The sequence below is a fragment of the Erinaceus europaeus genome, chromosome 19 (genome assembly GCF_950295315.1).
Source record: "Erinaceus europaeus chromosome 19, mEriEur2.1, whole genome shotgun sequence".
In the NCBI taxonomy this organism is placed as follows: domain Eukaryota; kingdom Metazoa; phylum Chordata; class Mammalia; order Eulipotyphla; family Erinaceidae; genus Erinaceus; species Erinaceus europaeus.
Genome location: NC_080180.1, coordinates 44657013 through 44680515, shown reverse-complemented (window position 1 = coordinate 44680515; position 23503 = coordinate 44657013).

Here is a 23503-nt window from a genome sequence, read left to right as displayed (position 1 = left end):
AGCTATGTGTACCCTGCTAAAATGTTTCTCTTATTACAATGAAAGAAAAGTAGAGCAGATATTGAAACTCACTCTCTCTGCAAATGCCAATTCACACACACTCACCAGTAACCTTAGTCTCTCATAAATTAAGTCCATGCAGTGACAAATGTTCCTACACAGAGTGGAGATAGATCAGTACAAATTAATTAGTACTGACGGAGGAAACAACTTAAAGTCTGGACTTCTACCAGGGTCTCAGCGACTCAGTTGTACCATACTGTCAGATAAGAAATAGAATATTCCTGGAAGTCGAGCGGTAGCTCAGTTAAATGAGAACAGTCACACAGCTTGAAAAAAGCCTAATATTACAGAAAAGTGTCTTCCTGTGTTCATGCATTGACACAATTATTTGGATTCAGCCTAATGCTTACCTTATTAGTAGGCATGCAGTCCTTTTAGGTTATCCATTTTTATTACCAAAAAGTAACCAGACACAGTATTTGAAAATAGCAATCATGGAGTGTGTCGTAAAAATCAGAAGCTGGGAGTCGGGCGGTAGCGCAACGGGATAAGCCCACGTGGCACAAAGCGCAAGGACCGGAGTTATGATCCCTGTTCGAGCCCCAGCTCCCCACCTGATACCTGGGGTGAAGCAGGTATCAGTTGTCTTTCTCTCCTTCTCTCTGTCTTCTCTTCCTCTCTCTGTTTCTCTCTGTCCTATCTAACAACGACGACATCAACAACAATAAAAAAGAACAAGGGCGGTAGTCCGGCAGTGGAGCAGCGGGTTAAGCGCACGGGGCACAAAGCGCAAGGACCCGAGTTAGGATCCCTGTTCCAGCCCCCGGCTCCCCACCTGCAGGGGAGTCACTTCTCTCCCCCCTCTGTCTTCTCCTCCTCTCTCCATTTCTCCCTGTCCTATCCACCAACAACGACATCAATAACCACAACAATGTTAAACAAGGCAACAATCTTTAAATCAATGGAAGGCAGCAGTGGCCACCAGAGGGCGGTAGAGTACACACTTTATTAGAAGTCAGTCCACACACAGGAGTGGATTTTTGTGCTACAAGAGGCCCAGTCAAAAAGGATTCTTCCACTAAGAGATAGAAGTGATAGCACACTTAATTACTAAACTAATAATTAAGTGGATATAGATTATGAATTTACAGTAACACTAGGTAAGAGAGCTTATGCATTTTTCTTTCTATTATTATTATTTTTTGGAAAGTTCTAAATCAGCTTTATTGTTGCTTCTCAGAATCTCATGAAAAATTTCCAAGGCCAGGCGGTATCACGCTGGGTTAAGCGCACATAGTATGAAGCGCAAGGACCCGCACAAGAATCCAGGTTCGAGCCCCCGCCCCCCACCCTCCCCACCTGCAGGTCTGCAGGTGTCTCTCTCTCCCTCTCTCTGTCTACCCTCTCCTCTCAATTTCTTTCAGTCCTATCGAAAAAGAAGAAGAAGAAGAAGAAGAAGAAGAAGGCCGTCAGAAGCAGTGGATCTGTAGCCCACCAAGCCCCAGCGACTGGAGGCAAAAAAAAAAAAAATTACGCGTGGAGTGATACAGCTCACCTAAGGGTGAGCTCTATCACAGGGTATCTTGCTGAATGTGGAGTTCTGGGCTTGAACCCTAGCCCCATATGGGAATTCCATGGATAGTGGAGCAGCGCTCTGATATCTTCATCTCTCTCTGGGGGGGGGGGGGGGGGGGGGTAGTTGAGCAATCCTTCCAATTCTTTTTTTAATTCATTTTTTAATTTTTACTTAACATATATTTTTATGTTATTTGTTCCTCTACTTTACTTTTCTGAAAAGGCATTGTAAGGTTAATTTTAACTGTCTTCAATTACAAAATGTGTGTTAGTCTTTATCTGATAGGACAAATTTGAACCAACAAAAGTATTTAACTCCAGGGGCCAGGCGGTGGCGCACCTGGTTAAGCGCTCACATTGTAGTGAACAAGGACCTGCGTTCATCAAGCCCCTGGTCCTGAGTTCAAGCCCCTGTCGCCACCTGCAGCGGGGAAAGCTTCATGAATAGTGAAGCAGGGCTGCAGGTGTCTCTCTGTCTCCCTCCCTCGCTATTTCTTCCTCCAATCTCAATTTGTCTCTATCCAATAATAAAAATAAATAAGTAAAATTATTGAACTCGTAGGCATTGCTTTCCTCTGAAGAAATAATATATGATAGGCTTTGTGTTAAGTGCTTTACACAATTTATCTTACTGAATCTTCCAAATAATAATGTTTCGGCATGGGCTGGGCTAGTAACTCTGTAGTGGCTTTCAGTGGTACAGCACTTCCTTTATCTGCATGAAGTCTTGGGTTTGATTCCCAGCATTTCATTAAAAAGCAGGTAGAGAACCAGACTTACATGCTTGAGGTCCTAAGTTTGATCCCTGGCTTGGGACATAGTGGTTGCTGGCTCTTGCTTGTGCTCACTCTCTCTCTACCTCTTTCATTAATAAAAATATCTTCAAAGAAAAGACAGATAAGGTTAATATACTTTTTGTAAGGTAGCCTATACCTATAGAATATGAACAAAAGTAAATAAAATATTTTCCCATATGTGACTTACACATACCACATTTGGGTCTGGAACTGTACCCCTGAAATCTTATAATTTTATAAACTGCCGTTAAATCAATAATAATAGTAAATATAGTTTGAGGTAAAGCAAGAAAAATATTTTCCATAGAAAATGAAAACAGGTGTGGTCCAGGAGGTGGTTCAGTGGATAAAGCATTGGACTCACAGCCATGAGGTCCCAAGTTCAATTCCTGGCAGCACATGTACCAGGGTGATATCTGGTTCTTTCTCTCTCTCCTATCTTTCTCATGAATAAATAAATTTATTTTAAAAAAAAAAATGAAAACAGGGAGTCAGGCGGTAGCGCAGTGAGTTAAGCACACATGGCACAAAGCACAAGGACCAGCGGAAGGATCTGGGTTGGAGCCGTGGCTCCCCAACAGCAGGGGAGTCGCTTCACAGGCGGGCGGTGAAGTAGGTCTGTAGGTGTTATCTTTGTCTTCCCCTCTCCGTCTTCCCCTCCTTTCTCCATTTCTCTCTGGCCTATCCAACAATGACGATAACAACAACAATAAAACAACAAGGTCAACAAAAGGAAATAAATAAATATTTTTTTAAAAAGACAATGAAAACAGTAATAAATTTTTTCCTAATTACTTTTTGTGGAATGTATAGAGTTGGTGTCAATTTTTTGGTATCTCCACAAATCTCCCTGATTCTGAAATAGAAGCAAAAAAGAAATTTATAAGATATCCAAATTAAAAAAAAAAAAAACTGGTGTAACTAAGATCTTAACTTGAAACGGTCTGGGAGGTTCTACTGATCAACAGGACTTTTGGGACATGCTGAGGATTTAGAATTTTCTTCCAAGAGCAATAGTAAGCCAATGTGGAATATCAAGCAATCAACATTAAAATATGTGCATGTTCTGGATGTGGGGGTGATGCACTGCCCCAGTTAAAGCAGGACATGTAACCATGCAGCAGGTCCAAGGGAAGTCTTAGGATTCCATTTTGAAGAGCAGATAAGAGCACGTAGCCAGAGGCTAAATGGCCAGAGTTGTCCTTGCTTCTCCTTAAAGACCATAAAAGATTCCCCCCTCTCCCTACATCCCCCCCCCCCAACCAGGTCACAAAAAGCATGTTGCTATTATTCTACTGAATGTTTGGGCACATCTGCCAATAATAACAATTTTGTTTTTTATCATTAATGATGTCAGCTGTAGCATGAGTGAAAGTTTACAAATTCAGCTGTGTTCCAGTCTTAAAGGAATGATGAGTCTTTCAAGCAAAAAACAAAAAACAAACAAACAAAAAAAGAAATTTGGCCACAATGATTCATTACATGATTAAACTGCTCTAATCTAGGGAGAGAATTCCTGGGTTATTTTTTTTGGGGGGGGGGTTATGTGGTAAACGTTTAGAAAATTTTGGCCCAGAAAGCCCTGTTAGGAGCAATCAATACTACCGCTACCGTTTCTGTGCTTATCCAAGCAACTCTGTGAATGTGTTATCTACTTTCCTGTCCTTGTTTTTACATCCTGTTTTACATTTTACTTCTTCTGATGAGAATTATCGAGCTCTTAGTTTAATATCCCATTCTCTATCCAATTCTTTCTTATTGCAGCACAGTATTTGGTCTCCTAAATCCATCAAAATAGCCCATTGTTTTATTTATTTATTTTTATTTTATTTATTTATTATTTATTTGTTGCTGGGGTTCATTGTCTTCACAACAAATCCACTGCTCCCATCAGCCATTTTTCTTTTTCTGTTTGATAGGACAGAAAAACTGAGAGGGTAGGGGGGGATAAAAAGGGAGAGAGAGAGAGTCGGACAGTAGCGCAATGGGTTAAGCACAGGTGGTGGGACCGGTGCAAGGATCCTGGTTCAAGACACTGGCTTCCCACCTGCAGGGGAATCATTTCACAGGCGGTGAAGCAGGTGTGTAGGTGTCTTTCTCTCCCCTTCTCTGTCTTCCCCTCCTCTCTCCATTTCTCTCTGTCCTATCCAACAACAATAACATCAATAACTACAACAATAAAAAAAAAATTTATTTGAAAAATAGGAGAGAGAGAGACTCCTGCAGCACTGCTTCACCTTGCATGAGGCTCCTCCTTGTAGGCGGGAACTGGGGACTTGAACTCGGCTCCTTGTGCATGAGAATATGTGTGTTCAACCACGTGCATTATTGTCTCACTCTTCTCTTACTACGGAAGCAATAAATATCGATATGCAATTATCAATTGATTCATTTACAGGGACATTTGTTTGATGAATTCTAGGGGGAAAATTATTGATAATGGTACACAGCCACATTTGTACTGTTCGTAGATTCTATTTAATTACTTACGCAGTTGCTGAACCAGCTTACACATCCCCCAAAGCAATGAGTGAAAACATCCTCTCCACCACACTCTTCCACCAAATAAGCCATTTTAAACCTTTTGACATTTGCCAGTCAGATAGAGGGGGAAATGCCTTATGGATGCTTTAAATGCATTTTCGTATTAATCTCAGTTATAGTAAATACTGTTGTTATCACCACTTTACATATGAAGAAAATGAATATTATAGAGGTTAAGTCACTCACTCCAAGATATTCAGAAAGAGGTGGGAACATTAAAATTAAATTCATCTGGTCTGCTTCTTGAATGAATGAAGTTTGTTTGTCTTTTTGCCTCCAGGGTTGTAGCTAGGTGACTGGGCTACAAAGACATAGCTCTTGGGGGACCTGTTTTCCTTTTCCGCCCAATTTGTTCGCCAGGACTGAGAGAAATTGAGAGAGGAGAAGGAGACAGAGAGAGGGAGAGGGAGAGGGAGAGGAAAGCATAGACACCTGCAGACTGGCTTCACCATTTGTGAAGCATCCCCACTGCAGGCGGGGAGCAGGGACCTGAACCTGGTTCCATGTGCAGGTACTTGTGCATGGTAGTATGTGTGCTTATCCCAGTGAGCCACGGGGTGGGGGTGGGGGGGGCTTGATTGAAGTCTTTAACCATTATGTTGCACAGTATTTATGTTCACTAAGAAACACAGCCAGCTAGCTATCCTCGTGGTTTTCTTTGGATCAAATAAGTCAGTCACTTTTATGAGAAGGAAGGAAGGAAGAAATGAATGAAGGGAGAAATGAATGAAGGGAGATCTGAGAAGAAAGAAAACGAGGGAGGAAAGAAGGAAGGAAGGAGGGAGGGAAGGGAGATAGGAGGGAATAAAAGAAGAAGGTAGAAGGAGAAAAGAAGGGAGGAAGACAACCAGAACTTCTAGGTTGATCATCATGGGCTCATGACTTGAGGAGAGTGGCCCCTTTAAGAGGGCGTAGAAGTACAGGACCCTTTTCCCAAACCTTGTCATGTCCATCTCTTCCAACTGGCTCTTCCTGAGTTACACCCACACACAGTCAAATAGTGATTTAATAAAAGAAGAAAGAAAAGATATACTGCAAAAAATCCTTAAATCCTATTTCTCACAACTGTTTTCCCCCCACTCAACTTTTTTTTGACTGTTCAATACTTTTAAGAGGAAAAGCACGCAGTGTGTGAGGTGGCCCCAAGACCAGCCTGAGGGAGGCTCTGTGGGAACGATATCGCTGGCATTGTGAATGCCAGAGGACTGCTCTGCTTCTGTCTCTTTAAAAAATAAGTAAATCTTCATTTAAAAATATTTATAATTCTTTGCTCTTTTTAAATATTTATTTATTTTAATTTGAGAGGATTGCGAGGGGAAAGGGAGCTAGAGAAAGGAAGAGAGAAAGAGACAACACCTGCAGCACTATTTCTTTTTTCTTTTTTTTTTTTAATGTTTGAAGCTCAATTTTTTAAAATTTCTTTATTGGGGGATTAATGTTTTACACTCCACAGAAATACAATAGTTTGTACATGCATAACGTCTCTCAATTTTCCACATAACAGTATAACCCCCACTAGGTCCTCTGTCATCCTTTTTGGACCTGTACTCTCCCCGCCTCCCCAGAGACTTTTACTTTAGTGCAATACACCAACTCCACTTCAGATTCTACTAGTGTTTTCTCTTCTGATCTCGTTTTTCAACTTCCTGCGGCACTATTTCATCAATTGTGAAGCTCCCCACCTCCAACCACCCGCCCGCCCGAATGTGGGGGGATTGGTGCCTTGGAACTGGGTCCTTGCTCACATGATGTGTGTGCTCAGCCAGGTGCTCCCACCCAGCCCCTGAAAACGTTCCCTGTTTTTATTAGTATTTCTTTTTAGGTGATAGAGCCGAGCAAAATTGAGAGGGAGAGGGAGATAGAACAAACCCCTGCAGCACTGCTTCACCCCTGCAGGAGGTGCGCTCAACCTGGTGCGCCACTATCTGGCATAGGTTAATCTTAAAGATAATAATAACACACTAAGGTACTACTAGTCTTAACGTTCTTAAAAATTTATTTATTATGGGTGGAGGTGACAACATAATGGTTATGCAAACAGACTCTCATGCCTGAGGCTCCTAAGTCCCAGGTTCAATCCCCGACACCACCATAAGCCAGAGCTGAGCAGTGCTCTGGTGTTTCTATGTGTGTGTCTCTCTCTCTGCATCGCTCTCAAAAAAAAAAAAAATTAATAAAAAAGTTTTTTAAAAATTTATTTATTTATGGGCAGAGGGTAGATAGCATAGTGGTTATGCAAACAGACTCTCATGCCCGAGGTTCCGAAGTCCCAGGTTCAATCCCCCGCACCACCAAAAGCCAGAGCTGAACAGTGCTCTGGTTAAAAATAATAATAACAAAAAAAAATTTATTTATAAAAGAGTGAAGAAAGCGAAGGAGAATGAGAAAACGAGAACCAGAGCATTACTCTGGCGTGTGATGCCTGGGATGGTACTCCAGACCTTATGTTTGAAGGCTCAATTGCGCCACCTGCTGGTCTCTGTTTTATTATAATTCAGTTACCACTAGATTACCGTGTGGGTACCATCAGGCTATTGTTTGTTTTTACCATAGCCGGCTCAATTAAGGCTCGTGGTGGTGCTGGGGATTTGAACTTGAGACCTTGGAGCCTCAGGCATGGAACCATTTGCATAATCATTATGCTCCCCCTCTTCTGCATGCTCTCATTTAAAAACATGCTAAAAGATAGATGCGAGACAAACCAGCTTTAATAGATTCACATGACATCACTGAGTCTGAAAATTTCATCTCATCCCCCAAACTGCAGCCCTCATAATCCACACCCATTGGTCTGATTTCACAGCTAGTTGAGCACAGATGGACGAGTTTATACTAATTGGAGCGAAACTCCATCGAGCCTGGAATGTTGATATCACAACATCGTGCTTGCGATCTACAAGATGACACAAATATTGTAATGTCCCCTTTCTTCTCTTTAGTTCAAAAAGGCTCTGAAGGTACCTAATTTTAATCTTCCTCTTAAATTTGGAGGAGCAAGTCTGCAGAACAAACAAGCAAAAATCATCTGACTACTCCCCAACACCTTTTAACACTAAAGAGAATGTGTGAAGGCATTAGCCAGCTGAAAATCGTGTGCTCACATTTCAGTCTACAATTGGGAGACATTACACATGCATTAGCTGGGTGTAGGCTGTCTGAAGGTTACAGGTTTAACTTGTTTGCATTTCTCAGTGGCATGTCTGAGGCGTCTGCATGCCAAGAGAGGTTTCACAAAGCCACCCTTGACTCAAACCTACAACCATTAAGTTTACCCAAGACCCCACTCCCATTGGATATCCATAAGAAAAACCTGGGGTATTCAGTAAATGCTGGGACAAATGGAGAAAGCAATAAAGTTGGAAGTATATCTCATAGATGTGCCAAGATCAGAATTTCAGGTGGATAAAAGAGTCAATTGTGACAGAAAAATGAAGTATGATTGAAGGGGGAAAGGCCATTTTATATTGGGCTGTTGGAAAAGTCATAACCCATTTTTGACAAAAAGTTATCATGACAAGTTAGATTTTCAATTTTTTTTTTAACTTCTGCATGAAAAACCAACTTTCAGTCAAGTCAAAAATGGGGACCCAGTGGTGGCGAACAGATTATGAAATGCAAGGTCCCATGCAAGGATCCTGGTTTGAGCCCCTGGCTCCCCATCTGAAAAGCGGTCATTCCACAAGCAGTGAAGCAGGTTTACAGGTGTCTATCCTTCCCTCCCCCCTCTCTGTCTCTATTTCCTCTCTATCTCCTCCTCCCTATATCCTCCCCGCCACTCTAAATTTCTCCCTGTCATACCCAATAAAAATAGGGGGGGAAAAGGCTGACAAGAGCAGTGGATACGTAGTGTAGGCACAAAGCCCCAGTGATAACCCTGGAGGCAAAAAAAAGTCAAGTCAAAGACAAACTAGAAATGTTTTCCCCAGGTCATGTCACAGGCCAACTACTCAATCACTAGTGTACAAAGAGCCTCCACAAATAAATAAGACCAATACTCTTAGTGAAGTAAAAAGGAATATGGACTCATTATTCTCAGAAATGGAGACGCAATGACTTTTTTTGTTTATTTATTCATTCTCTTTTCTTGCCCTGTTGTTTTATTGTTGTAGTTATTCTTGTTATCATTGTTGGATAGGACAGAAAGAAATGGAGGAGGGGAAGACAGAGAGGGGAGAGAAAGTTAGACACCTGCAGACCTGCTTCAGCGCCTGTGAAGCGACTCCCCTGCAGGTGGGGAGCCCAGGGCTCAAACCGGGTCTTTATACTGGACCTTGAGCTTTGTACCACATGCGCTTAACCTGCTGTGCTACCTCCTGACTCCTGCGATGACTCTTAAACTGAGGATCAAATTCCCTCCTAAGAAAAGAAATGTGTTATGGGAGTAAAGAGTCAAGTGACAGAGCACTGGACTTTTGTGCCTGGGAGTTTTGTGCCAGTTTGATCTTCATGCCTCCTATGCTGAAGGGTGCTCTGGCTTGATACTCCCACTTTCTGTCTCGTGTGAAACTCTCATATATAGTAAATAAAGTAAGTCCTTAAAAAAAAATTAAAAAGTAGGGAGTCGGGCTGTAGCGCAGCGGGTTAAGCGCAGGTGGCGCAAAACACAAGGACCGGCATAAGGATCCCGGTTCGAGCCCCGGCTCCCCACCTGCAGGGGAGTCGCTTCACAGGCGGTGAAGCAGGCCTGCAGGTGTCTATCTTTCTCTCCTCCTCTCTGTCTTCCCCTCCTCTCTCCATTTCTCTCTGTCCTATCCAACAACGACAACAATAATAACTACAACAATAAAAAAATAAATTAAAAAGTAAAGTTAGGACCACCCTGTGATTACAAAAATCTTGGCAGTTGTTCATAACAACTGACTAGCCTATGGGGGAAACTTATATGTTCATGTACTACTGGAAAGTTATTAGGAAATATTTTAATATTTAGCAAAACACAGGTGTTTCGTGTTCTTTACCTCAGCAGTTCTGCTTTTATGAGAATTTAATTTTGTTTCTATATATTCATTTAAAATTGTACTTATGTTTATTTTTTATCTTACTTAATTTTATTAATTTTTCTTTTTCTTTTTTTATTTTTAATTTTATGCCTCCAGGGTTATCGCACTAGGAATCCACTGCTCCTGGAGGCTATTTTTCACATTTTGTTGCCCTTGTTTTTGTGCTTGTTGTAGTTGTTATTGTTATTGTTGTTATAGCTGTTGTTGTTGTTAGGACAGAGAGAAATGGAGAGCGGAGGGGAAGACAAAGAGGAGAGAAAAATAGACACCTGCAGACCTGCTTCACTGCTTGTAAAGTGACCCCCCCCCCCCCGCAGGTGGGGAGCCGGGGCCTCCAACCAGGATCCTTGCGCGGTTCCTTGTGCTTTGTGCCATGTGGGTTTAACCTGTTGCACTACCGCCCCCATGTTTATTTTTTAATAGAGGTTGAAAGACATAGGAAAAGAGACGCAGAGAGGAGAGACATGTGCATGGTAACAGGTGCAGTCCACTGAATGCATCACCACCCAGCCCCTAGTGGAATGCAATTTTAAAGAGAGTAGTCAACAAAAAACTCACTAAAAAGAAAAAGTAAAAAAGTGGCTCACGCTCCTATTAGTGGGAATAATATTCCAGGTAGGTCAGCAAATTTGAAGGCACACAGAGAGAGTACAAGGCATATGAGAGAAACAGCAAGAGGACAGGCCAGGCGGTGGCATACCTGGCTAAGCACACACATTACAGTGCATAAGGACCTGGGTTCAAGCCCCTAGTCCCCACCTGCAGGAGAAAAAGCTTCATGAGTGGTGAAGTAGGGCTGCAGGTTTCTATCTCTTTCCTTATCAATCTTCCCCTCCCTTCCTAATTACTCTCTGTCTCTATCTGGAAATAAATAAGTAAATAAATAAACAAACAGAGAGCAAGAAGACTAGTGTGTCTGGAGCTGAATAAACTGGGGAGGGGGGCAGGGATCTTGAGCGAGAAGTCAGAGAACTGGTGACCTGGGACATGTAGAGTCTTAACAGTTGTTGTTGTTGTTTAAGCAATTTAGTATTGATTTACAAGATTATAAAATATCAGGGGTTTAATTCCACACCCACACCGTTCCCACCACCCGAGTTCCATGTCCCCATTCCCTCCATTGGAAACTGTAGTAGTTCTTCCAAAGTCACAGATTTGAGTTGACTATTATTGCTATAACTATAAAAGAGATAGGGAGAGAGGGAGAGATTTTTTTTTTTAATAAATCCAGAAGTAGTTTCGTAATGGTGCATGATCCATATCTGTGCAGAAGAGGAGGAAGGAGTCATCGATCTGAGGGTAGTGTCCTGGTTGTCCGTTCCACCTGTGGTCACGTCCAGTGCTTTCGGGAACATCTTTTTTTCTTTCAGGTTAGAATGAGCATGAGCAGATATGGGGAGTGTGGGGAGGTTTCCGTGAGAAGTTCATAGTTGGCGTGCGTTCTAGAATGTGATGTGTGTACGTAGTTGATAGGAGAGAGGAGGAATTGTTGTGCTATGTCCTTCATGATAGAAAGGTGTGTTGAGGATTCATGTTGGAAGAAGACTATCGAGTTAGTGGGGCCTCAAGGTGTGGGGTGTGTGCATGTGGCGGTGCAGGGGGAGCGTAGGGAAAGGTTTTCATGTTTCCTAGGCGGAAGGGGATAGGTGCATTTATATATGTAGTGTTCTATCCTTTGGCCACGTAAAGGGAAAGTGGGGTATGCAGGTATGGTTTGGTGCTTGTCGAGATAAGGTGTAGAAAGGGAAGAAAGAGGGCAAGAGTGAGATGGAGGAGTGAAAACACCTGAAAGGTGTGATCGGAACCACGGAGTGGGTCATTGCAGGTTTTCTTGATTGTCTATAGGAGCTAAGGTTACCAGAAACCTTCCCCCCACATGGCTGATGGCTGTGGGTGAGTGGTTAAGTTGCTCGATCTGAAGCCAGAGGCCTGAGATTGAATCTCTACTCTGAAGTAAGTCAATGGGAGGGGGAGAAGGGAGGGGGAGAAGGACACCCACCAGAATGCACACATTACTTACTATGAACAAGGACCTGGGTTCAAGCTCTGGTCTCCACCTCTATGGGAAAAAGAACAAAAAAGGGGGAAACGACCACTAGGAATGGCGGATTCATCATACAGGTACTGAACCTTAGCCGTAATTCTGATGGGAAATAAAGCATGTTATCTTGTAAGTCAAATAAAGGAAATGTATTAAGGAGAAGGGCATGACCAATTCAAATGTTGTCAGTGAGTCCAGGAAGATGAGGACTCAGAATGGGCCTCTAGACTTAGTGATGTGGGTCGCTAATGAACTTGACATCCATCAAACACAATTTTAGAGCAGTAATGGGAGCGAGAGGTATAAAACCATTTTATTATTATTATTCATTATTATTTAACTTTCAAGGTGAGAAAAATAAGAAGATGTGTGTATGCTTTGGGAAAGATGGAGGAGAGACAAAAATCTTTGATGATGTGGAGGAGAAGGGACAACCGTTAGAGCAGTCTATGAACAGGTAATACTAGAAGCAATGTGGAGGTGCTGATGTTAAAAGAGTGTAGACAGTTTAACCACAGTAACCGGAAATGAGGCAAGATGGAAGGTGAGCGGGGATACACTGAGGAGATAGGAGCTTGTTGAGATTTTCATTCGAAGCCCTGAATTCTCCCTAAAAGAATACAAGGGTTATCAGTTAAGAATGAGGCTGAGTGACAAAGCATCCAAAGTCAGAGGAAGAAGTAGCATAGTTTATCTCAGAGGGTGAATGGATGGTAGGGTGAGTTCAGACTCAGAGCTTACTGCAGTTCAGCGGCTGGTGATTTAGAGTGAGACTGATCAGCCAGGGTATTCCTGGGACAGACTCTGAACGCACAGAGTGAGGAAGCCAAGGGTGTTTTCACCAGGGCTGTCACTCTGCCAGGTGAGTACTAGAAAGTGAGAGCGCACGCTAGGGAGGTGAGAAATTGTGGTATTTGGAATAGAGCTAGGTTGCTGTGACAACACAATCCAACATGAATTCTCTGACTGAAAGCAGATTTTATTTCTGTTTCAAGCAACAGGCTGGAGTGTCCATTTCCAGGTCAAGGGGTTTCAGCTTTAAACAATCATTTAGGGTGGTCCAGGAGGTGGCGCAGTGGATAAAGCATCGGATTCTCAAGCATGAGGTCCTGAGTTCAATCCCTGGCAGTGCATGTACCAGAGTGATGTCTGGTTCTTTCTCTCTCCTCCTATCTTTCTCGTTAATAAATAAATAAATAAAATCTTTAAAACAAAACACAAAAAGCAATTATTTAGGAACTGATAGGTCACCACCTTGTTTCTTTTCTGTGACCTAGAGGTGTTTTCTCATCTAAATTACAGCAACTTGTTGAGGGAGGAGCACTGCTCTTATTTAAGAGCCTGGTCTACAGATGCCACACACTGCATAGGCTCATATTCCACTGGCAAAGTTTCAGTTTTCTGGCTACATTTGAGTCCCAAGGAATGGGAGTTGGGCAGTAGCGCAGCAGGTTAAGCACAGGTGGCGCAAAGTGCAAGGGCCGGCATAAAGATTCTGGTTCGAGCCCCCGGCTCCCCACCTGTATGGGAGTCGCTTCATGGGAGTCGCTTGACAGCCCAGGTTGGAAGGCCCAGATTTTTTTTTTTTTTAATTTTTTATTTAAGAAAGGATTAATGAACAAAAACATAAGGTAGGAGGGGTACAACTCCACACAATTCCCACCACCCAATCTCCATAACCCACCCCCTCCCATGATAGCTTTCCCATTCTCTAGCCCTCTGGGAGCATGGACCCAGGGTCGTTGAGGGTTGTAGAAGGTGAAGGTCTGGCTTCTGTAATTGCTTCCCCGCTGAACATGGGTGTTGACCTGTCGGTCCATACTCCCAGTCTGCCTCTCTCTTTCCCTAGTAAGGTGTGTCTCTGGGGAAGCTGAGCTCCAGGACACATTGGTGGGGTGGAAGGCCCAGATTTAAATTTGATCCTCACCATGTGTCAGAGATGAGTGATGCTCTGATCTCCTTTTCTCACTCATAAAAATAAATAAGGGGTGAAGGAGGTGGTGTAATGGTTAGAGCATTGGATCTAAAAACGTGTCCTCTCTCTCATAAATAAATCTTTAAATATATTTTTTATTTTATTTCATTTATTACTAGCTAGAGACAGAAAATGAGAGGGAAGTGGGGAGACTAAGAGGGAGAGAGACAGAGTCACCTACAGTTCTGCTTCATCACATGTGAAGCTTTCCCCCTGCGGGTAAGGACCTGAGGCTTGAACCTGGTACTTGCTCACTGTACTAAGCACTTAACCAAGTGCTCCACCACCTGGCCCCATAAAGATCTGTTTTAAAGGGGGCCGGGTCTGAATATGAGCCCCAGATTAAGTCGATGGAGTTTACAGTTAATAATATTTTTGTACTTTTCCCATATTTGGGAGCTACTCTCTTCCCTGATCCAGCTTTCTAGTCCTTTTTCCAACTATGACATCATCTCTCCACACAATAGCTTGGGTCCACGTGCATATTAGATGTCAGGCTCAGGCAAAAACTAGTAAAGTTATGGGCCCCTTGCAGTATACCTAAAATAGACCTACTAGCTTTTTCCAAAGCAAAGACCCCAAATCTTCATCTGCAATACTCTTGCCTTTAGGTTCATGATTAGTCAACAATTTGTTCTGCTTTATATCTTAACTCTTTGTTTCAGTCACCAGGTTCCAGATGCTACCATGATGCCAAATGGACTTCCCTGGGTAGATGTCCCCACTAATGTGTCCTGGAACCCAGCCTCCCCAGAGCCCTGCCCCACTAGGGAAAGAGAGAGACAGGCTAGGAGTATGGATCGACCTGCCAATGCCCACATTCAGTGGGGAAGCAATTACAGAAGCCAGACCTTCCACCTTCTGCATCCCATAATGATCCTGGGTCCATACTCCCAGAGAGATAGAGAATAGGAAAGCTTTCAAAACAGAGAGTGGGATATGGATCCCTGGTGGTAGGAACTGTGTGGAATTGTACCCCTCTTATCCTATGGTCTTGTCAATATTTCCATTTTATAAATTAAAAATATTAAAGAAAAAATAAAGGAGGCTGGGTGAGGCGCACTTGGTTGAACACACATATTACAGTGTGCAAGGACCCAGGTTCAAGCCCCTGGTCCCCACTTGCAGGGGGAAGCTTCACAAGTGGTGAAGCAGAAAGTGACTCTCTGTCTCCCTCTCTATCATCCCCTTGCCTCTCGGTTTCTGGCTGTCTCTATCCAATAAGTAGATAAAAATAATAGAAAAAGAAAAAAAAGAGATGTGTTTTAAAAGTGCATAAATAATGTAAGAAGCCTGGAAAATATTGTGTATACTATCAACCATGTGCTTTGTTACAATTCTGTCATTCTAGGAGGAGAAAGAGAATGCATTTTAGAGCACAATTAGAACTCCCTGCAAAGAAGTGGTTGTAGTAACTGATCAAGAGATTTATGCTCAATAATGAGGGAGGAGAAGGTCTCAGAATGATGAGGCTTAACCAAGAGGCATAGTTGAGGGGCGTAGATCTTACTGGGGTGCGAAGACTGGATGCAGTTCACAGAGGCACTGCTGGCAGTACTCGAGGAATGCTGGACATTGGGACTAGAAAGAAGCTATTGTTACAGAAATGTCAAGGTCTACAGTACAGTTTCAGAGAGAGTGATCATAGAGGGTGAAAGGCAAACCCATAGCAAAAAAAAAAAAAAAAGGTCAAGAAACTGAGGCTAGAGTCCCTGAAGGCTGACTCACATGGGCACTGAGGGGCTGGACAGTGATGCACTTGGTGGGGTGCACATGTTACAGTGTGCAAGGACCTGGGTTCAAGGTCCTTTACCCCCACCCTGTCTCCACTTATAGGGCAGAGGGAAGTTTCATGAATGGTGAAGCAGTGCTGCAAGTCTCTCTCTCCTTCTCTCTCTCTCTCTCTTTTTTTTTTTTTTAACTTTTACCAGAGCACTGCTCAGCTCTGGTTTATGGTGGTGCAGGGGACTGAACCTGGAACTTTGGAGCCTCCTCAGACATTAGAGTCTCTTTGCATAACCGTTATGCAATCTATCCCCACCTCTCTCTCCTTCTCTATCTCCCCCTTTCCTCTTGATTTCTCTCTGTCTCTAACCAATAAATAAAGAAAAGAAAAGAAAATGGACAATGAGATGACTTAGAATTAAGTTAGTTCTGTTGGAAAAAGTGAGTACTAGCTAGCTGCTAAAATTGGTGAGAAATTCAGGTGAGTTATAGAGAGGGTTGGTAGGAGGTCAATTTGAAGACAAGAGAATCAAAGTTCAGGCTTGTTAGGAAGGAGGAGTGGTTGAAAAGTGACAATAAGGAGCCAGAAGCCACCAAATAGCCACTTCCAGACAGAATATCATGCAAGATGACATAGAAATAAAAGACACCAGTAGAGAGAGAGAGAGAGAGAGAGAGAGAGAGGCAGAAGAAGCTATAATCTCTGGGAGGCTGGGGTGTCAGTTGGAGCAAGATAGCTACAGATAGCTACCGGGATTTTCTTAAAGCAGGCAACAGTGTGTAGGGATTTTTGTTATTCACTAATTAGGCACTGCAATAAGCACAAGGGAAGAGATGTTTGTTGTTGATTTTTTTGTTTTGTTTTGTTTTGGGAAGTGGGAAGTAGTGAGAGAAGGGAGTGAGATTCTTCTTCTTCTAGCGTTTGCCCTTCTTCCATAGCCAGTCAACAGCGTCAGTTTGAGCCTGATGTAAAGTTTCGAGAGTGAGATTAAGAGCCTATAGTGGGGAGTCAGGAGGTAGCGCAGTGGGTTAAGCGCACGTGGCGTGAAGCGCAAGGACTGGTGTAAAGATCCTGGTTCAAGCCCTTGGCTCCCCACCTGCAGGGAGTCGCTTCACAGGCGGTGAAGCAGGTCTGCAGGTGTCTATCTTTCTCTCCCCCTCTCTGTCTTCCCCTCCTCTCTCCATTTCTCTCTGTCCTATCCAATGATGATGATGTCAATTACAACAATAAAAACAACAAGGGCAACAAAAGGGAATGAATGAATGAATGAATGAATAAATAAATAAATAAGGATTTTTTTTTTTTAAAAAAAGAGCCTATAGTAATCAAGAGAAGGAAGAGGGAGGTACCCTGGGATGTAACCAACTCTCTATGGTGTTAACATAAACAGGGATGAAAGAATAACATAATTAATCTTGGAGTTTCAGGTCCATCCATTGGCAAGATTGTTCTTGTTTGTAGGGAGAAGAAGGAGACCACATCTTTGCTCTTGCTTCTGCACATTACCGTGGGGTCAGGAGTAAAGTGAATTCCAGCCCCTAGTAACAAAAATGGCTGCTATTTGTACAAAGCTTGCTGCCCTTAACAAAGGCCAGGTCTCTCCTGCTTCCGGGTTAAGGCTTCTCAGGTTTTGGGTTGACTTCTCTCCAGCCTTATGTGGAGGTCACACTACAAACAAGAAACCAGCAGAGATCAGAACTGTGGGAAGACATTTCTTTCCACGCACTTCCCAGGCTCTGCTTCTTCTTCTTCTAGCGTTTGCCCTTCTTCCATAGCCAGTCAACAGCGTCAGGTTGAGCCTGATATAAAGTTTCGAGACCTCCTTTGAATCTGGAGAGGTGGCAGTCGTTGACTATGTGGGTCATAGTCTGTCTGTAGCCGCAGGGGCAGTTCAGGTCGTCTCTGGCCCCCCAGCGATGGGACATAGCGGCGCACCGGCCATGGCCTGTTCCATAGCGATTGAGGAGGGCCCACTAAACTGCAGTCAGGACGAATTCTTACTGCCTAGGAAATCTTTCAGTCTCTTCAAAACAGATGCTTCTGTCTGCAGAGGGTGTCTCCAGTGCCTTGTAACTCCCCCCCTCCACACATACAGACATAGACATAGTGAGCCCTTTTGCTAGTTCACAGCAGTGTATACAGACCTCCTTGTCATAGCTATAAAATTGATAGGAAGTCAGGAGTCCGGCGGCAGCACAGCTGGCTAAGCGCAGGTGGCTCAAAGCACCAGGACAGGCATAAGTATCCCGGTTCGAGGCCCTGGTTCCCCACTTGCAGGGGAGTCACTTCAGAAGCAGTGAAGCTGGTCTGCAGGTGTCTATCTTTCTCTCCCTCTCTGTCTTCCCTTCCTCTCTCTTTCTGTCTGTCCTATCCAAAACAACAACATTAATAATAATTACTACAACAATAAAACAAGGGCAACAAAAGGGAATAAATAAATAAATGTAAAAATTAAAAAAATGATAGGAAGGGAAAACAAGGCAGGAACAAGGACATTTCCATCTCTTCTAGACAGGAAGGAATGACAAGCAAAAATTTCGAGAGGGGCTCCATTCAGAAACTCCTTCACCACTCCTAATGTCATTGTCATTTAGTGTTTGAGTAGAACACATTTCTTATCTAGGTGACCAATAAAACCTGTGACATTTAGCCAGCAGATGTCCTTTTTTAAAAGAAAAGTTTCGGGGCTGGGTGGTGGTGCACCTGGTTGAGCACATATGTTAAGTGCTCAAGGATCCAGCTTCGAGCCCCTGGTACCCACCTGCAGGGGGAAAGCTTTGCAAGTGGTGAATCAGTGTTGCATGTATCTCTTTCTTTCTCTATCTTCTCTACCCTCTTGATTTCTGGCTGTCTCTACCCAATAAATAAAGATGATAAAAAAATTTTTAAAAAAAGAAAAATTTCTCTTAGCCTTGATAGTCAGTGAAAACCGTATCTTCAGGGACTGTTTCAGATAGAAAAACTCAATTTTTTTTTCAAAGTCTGAGAAAATCAGAAGTGTCTATTTATCTCCTCTGGATCTCTAAATAAATCCACACCTGAAGATATTTCTCTGACATCTAAGTCATTTTGTCTCTTTAGTTAAAAAAAAAAAATGGGGGCTGGGGTGGTAGTGCACCCGGTTGAGAGCACATAGTAGGAAACGCAAGGACCTGCGCAAGGATACCGAATCGGCTCCCCCACCTGCAGGGGAGTCACTTCAAAAGCGGTGAGGCAGGTCTGCAGGTGTCTATCTTTCTCTCCCCCTCCCTATCTTCCCTTCCTCTCTCAACTTCTCTCTGTCCTATCAAAAATAAATAAATAAATAGCCACAGGAGCAGTGGAGGTAATTAATTAGTTTAATTAATTAGGATGTCAAATTTGCCATGTGACTTAACCAAACCACAATTTATCATCCACTTTTTTTTTTTTTTCTTTCCTCCAGGGTTATTGCTGGGCTCGGTGCCTGCACCATGAATCCACCCCTCCTGGAGGCCATTTTTTTCCCCCTTTTGTTGCCCTTGTTGTAGCTTCGTTGTGGTTATTATTATTGCCCTTGTTGACGCAATTCGTTGTTGGATAGGACAGAGAGAAATGGAGAGAGGAGGGGAAGACAGATAAGGGGAGAGAAAGACAGACACCTGCAGACCTGCTTCACCTCCCGTGAAGCGACTCCCCTGCAGGTGGGGAGCCGGGGGCTCGAACCGGGATCCTTACGCCGGTCCCTGTGCTTTGCGCCACGTGCGCTTAGCCCACTGCGCCACCGCCCGACCCCCTATCATGCATTTTTAAGGAGTCTTAAATCTGTTGTGGTTTAGCCTGGCATATCCCCCAGATTCTCCCTGTTGCAATTCATTTATGAATCAAGGCTTTCATTCATTCATTTATTCAACAATTATTTTTCTCTCCTTAGCAACGATTCTAGCATAGCTTTTATCCCAGGCACATAGGTTGCAAATGCAATCCACTTCCAATCCTGCAAGTGTTTACAATCTTCTAGGGGTAACAAGAAAAGAGACACACACAGAAAGGGGGCAGGGCTGACAGCATAATGGTTATGCAAACGGACTCTCATGCCTGAGGCTCCAAAGTCCTAGGTTCAGTCCCCTTGCACTTCATGCCGTGTGCGCTTTAACCCGCTGCACTACCACCCGACCCCCAAGACATTGTTTTTAGGGGGCCAGGTGGTGGTGCACCTGGTTGAGCATACACGTTACAATGTGCAAGGATCTGGGTTCAAGCCCCTGGTACCCTCCTGCAGGGGGAAAGCTTTGGGAGTAGTGAGGCAGTGTTGCAGATGTCTCTGTTTCTCTCCTTCTCTATCACTATCTTCTCTCTTGCTTTCTGGCTGTCTCTATCCAATAAATAAAGATAATAATTTTTTTTAAATATTTATTTTATTCCCTTTTGTTGCCCTTGTTGTTTTATTGTTGTAGTTATTATTGTTGTCGTTGTTGGATAGGACAGAGAGAAATGGAGAGAGGAGGGGAAGACAGAGAGGGGGAGAGAAAGATAGACACCTGCAGACCTGCTTCACCGCCTGTGAAGCAACTCCCCTGCAGGTGGGGAGCCGGGGTTCGAACCCGGATCCTTATGCCGGTCCTTGTGCTTTGCGCCACCTGCGCTTAAACCACTGCGCCCTAATTTTTTTTTTAAAGTATGTTTTTAAGGTTTAGAAGAAGGAAATGTGTTGTGGTACATTTTTTAACTAAGAAAGAAAACTATCATATAAAAATTTTGTATATTTATTCAGAAAAGCATGGGTGCCTATTTTTCTCATAGAAAACTAGGCCTGAATTTGGAGACAGAAACATTCTCTGTCCCATCACAGTCTGAGAAATAATCTGTATAAGAGGTCCTTGAAAAGCATCCAAGAAACAGAACTGGGTGCCTTCTTTTTTTTTTTTTTTTGAGAGAGAGAAAGACAGAGAAACACCAGAGCACTGCTTAGCTCTGGCTTATGGTGGTGTGGGGGGATTGAACCTGGGACTTCGGAGCCTCAGGCATGAGAGTCTCTTTGCATAACCATTATGCTATCTATACCCACCTGGATGCCTTCTATAAATATTAACAAATATCCAAACAGAAGAAAGCTTTCCAGTTTTCTTTATTAATTGTGTAAAAGGAGTTTTCATTTTCAGAGTTATTACTGAAGCTCAGTGCCAGCATGACGAATCCATTACTCCCAGAAACTCCCCCCCTTTTTTAAATTTATTTTTTGATAGAGACAGAGAAATTGAGAGAAATCGGGGTTGGGGTGTGGGGGCTAGAAAGAGAGATTCCTGCAGCACTGCTTTACTTCAGTGGAAACCCATGAATCAACAATGCCCTGTAGGTGGAACAAAAGAAGCTTTAAAATGTATTGTTATTACTATTGCTTGCTGTTGTTAGAGTATCATCACTCTGGGCGGACTTTTTCAGACAGAGATACAGAGAGAGGAAGAGACACTATAGCACTGAAGTTCCCCCCAGTGTGGTGGGGTGGAGGTGGGGGTGGGGCTCTAATCTGGGTTGAGATATGCAAAGCAGATATGTTTCCAATTGAGCTATTTCGCTAGCCTGAAGAAGTCACTATTTCCAAAGATAGGGAAGATGGTGGCCCTGGAGGTGGCGCAGAGGCTAGAAGGCCAGGATGGCAAGAGAAGCAATATTTAGAAGTAAATCGGGAGTTGGGTGGTAGCGCAGCCGGTTAAGCGCACGTGGCGCGAAGCGCAAAGATGAGCCTAAGGATCTCCGTTCGAGCCCCCCGACTCCCTACCTGAGGGGGGGGGGTCGCTTCAAAGGCGGTGAAGCAGGTCTGCAGGTGTTTTTTTCTCCCCCTCTCTGTCTTCCCCTCCTTTCTCCATTTCTCTCTATCCTATCCAACAACGACGACATCAACAACAACAATAATAATTACAACAATAAAAAACAAGGGTAACAAAAGGGAAAATAAATAAGTAATAATACTAGAAAAAAAAAAGAAATAAATCAAGAGAGCATCATGGCTTGTCTACCAGATAGCTAATGGGATATACCAGGTAGATCGTTATTATAAAAGCCTGGTCAGGGTTAGAATAAAAGGTTAGGCTACGGGTGGGGGTATAGCATAATGGTTATGCAAAGAGACTTTCATGCCTGAAGCTCTCAAGGCCCAGGTTCAAGTCCCCACACTGCCATAAGCCAGAGCCTAGTAGTGCTCTGGTTAAAAAAAAAAAAAAAAAAAAAAGGAGAAGAAGAAGAAAAAAAAGAGTTATGCTACTCAGCTATTAAAAATGGTGATTTCACCTTCTTCACCCCATCTTGGATGGAGTCTGAAGGAATCATGTTAAGTGAGATAAGTCAGAAAGAGAAGGATGAAGATGGGATGATCTCACTCATAGACAGAAGTTGAAAAACAAGATCAGAAGGGAAAACTCTAAGCAGAAATTGGACTGTGAGTTGGTGTACTGTGCCAAAATAAAAAAAGACTCTGGGGTGGGGGTGGGAGGTTTAGGCCCTGGAACTTGATGGCAGAGGAGGACCTAGTGGGGGCTGAATTGTTACGTGCAAAATTGGGAAATGTTACACATGAACAAACGATTGTATTTTACTGTTGATTGTAAACCATTAATCCCCCAATAAAGAAATTAAAAAAAAAAAAGAATAAAAGGTCAGGAAGTCATCAACATCACAGGAATGGATGACTGTATGTAGGGAGAAAGGGAGTAGGGAAAGAATAGATAAAGGAGAAGCCCTCAGTCTCAAAGACTGAGATATTAGTTGGGTATGTTATTTAAAACCAAGAGGTCTATAATATGAAGGAAGGAGGGTTTCAAAATGGAGGAAGTAGTCAGTTGTACTGATAGCAAAGAAAACAGGGAGAAAAAAATTCCTAATTAATCAATGCAATAGCAGGTGATTGCTACGGGGAGATTATCAAGTGGATTGAGTGCTGCTGTAAATACCAGAAACTCAATTTATAGGGGATTAACGTTACCATCAGAGTTCATTGGATCCCACTTATTGTTATTATATATATTGTCTCCAACGTTATCACCGGGGCTTGGTGTGGGCCCTATGAAGTCACTGCTCCTGGTGGCTATTTTCTCCCCATTTTATTGGATAGGACAGAGAGAAATTGAGATGGGAGGGGGGAGAAAGAGAAAGAAAAAGTTAGCTACCTGCAGATCTGCTTTGCCGCTTGTGAAGTGTTCACCCTGTGGGTGGGGAGTAGGGAAGGGGCTGGAGCCTGGATTCTTGCACAGGTCCTTGTGTTGAGTACTCTGTGTGCTTAATCAAGTGCCCCACTGCTCGGCCCCCTATTTTCTTTTTCCCAGTTCACTTTAACTCATATTTACCGAGGAAAGGCTGCTTTACAAGACTGCTGACTCATGGTTACAGTTCCACACATGCCCACAACATGGGGAAGCCCCACCCATCACCAAGATGGTGCATTCTTACCCTTCCCTTAATGTCCCCGAATATGTAGACAAGGGTTTGTACATGGTTCATCCTGTCACTTGCTTTGTAGCATCAGATCCCATCTTAGCTCTTGCTTTTTCCCCCGGGAGTTCTATTAACATAATTCATGATCTGTTCCTATACTATTCCCCCCAAAAAAAAACAAAAACAAAAACAAAGAGAAATAGCACAGTAGGTTCATTGGTGGTGACTTTTCCCTGGCACACGAATAGTTAAAAAAGCAGGGCTTGTTTCACACAAGCAATAGTAAAGTTTCAGAGATGGTCTTTGTCTTCAGAGAGTAGAAATATTGTCTTACTGACTGGGATAGGTCTGTGGGGGTAGACAGCATAACGGTTATGCAAAGAGACTCTTTAGCTTGAGGCTCCAATGTCCCAGATTCAATCCCCCTGTAGCACCATAAACCAGAGTTGAGGAGTT